Here is an 890-nt window from a genome sequence, read left to right as displayed (position 1 = left end):
ATTGCGTGTCCCCCCCCCCCCCCCCCAAATTAAAAAATAATGGCACAAAAAAAACATTTGGAATTCTCCCATAAACATTATTAAAGACAAGTGAACAGTCAGTAAATAAAAACTAATGAACAAATTACAAGCAATAGCACAACTGAATATATAAAACAAAGATACAAATGACACGATGCTTTAGGAAAATAATCAGACGGGATGAATGAGAATGCAAATTCACTCTCTGACAGCAGGTGGTGCTTATGGAACAGCAGCCGACGAATTGGGATCTTGCTTAGAGGGTTGAAAAGAGCAAACTCTCCCCGACGCAGAGGATCTAATTTCTCGGTATGGAGTTGGATTTGGTCGAACAGACAGCACGCCTCATAGAGGAATGTGCGCAGTCGGTGCTGAACTGCTTGAATTCATTCAAGGGCAGGACAGCGGTCCCACTGAACACCATCACTTTGGCGAGAGCACCATCTACGAGACACGCTTACTCCTTGAAGTGAAACCTGTTTGTCGAGTGGTGTTCTTCTCACCGAGAAGACCCCCGGAAATGCCCGATCAGGGTCGTGCTTTCCTTTTTACAGCAAGTGTTGGAGCGAAGGCTGTCTCCCTCCACCCTTAAAGTCTATGTCGCTGCGATTGCTGCTAACCATGACCCCGCGGAAGGGAAGTCAGTAGGGAAGCATGACCTGGTCATCAGGTTCCTTAGGGGGCGAGAAGGTTAAATCCTCACCGGCCCCCCTCTATACCCTCTTGGGACCTGTCTCTAGTGCTCAAAGCACTACAGCAGGGCACATTTGAGCCTTTGCAGTCAGTCAAGCTAAAGTTTCTTTCAATGAAAACTCTGCTCCTGCTTGCACTGGCCTCCATCAAGAGGGTAGGGGACCTGCACGCATTTT

The sequence above is a fragment of the Sinocyclocheilus grahami genome, unplaced genomic scaffold, assembly GCF_001515645.1.
Source record: "Sinocyclocheilus grahami isolate Dianchi unplaced genomic scaffold, SAMN03320097.WGS_v1.1 scaffold31.1, whole genome shotgun sequence".
NCBI lineage: Eukaryota > Metazoa > Chordata > Actinopteri > Cypriniformes > Cyprinidae > Sinocyclocheilus > Sinocyclocheilus grahami.
This window is presented reverse-complemented; position numbering follows the sequence as displayed.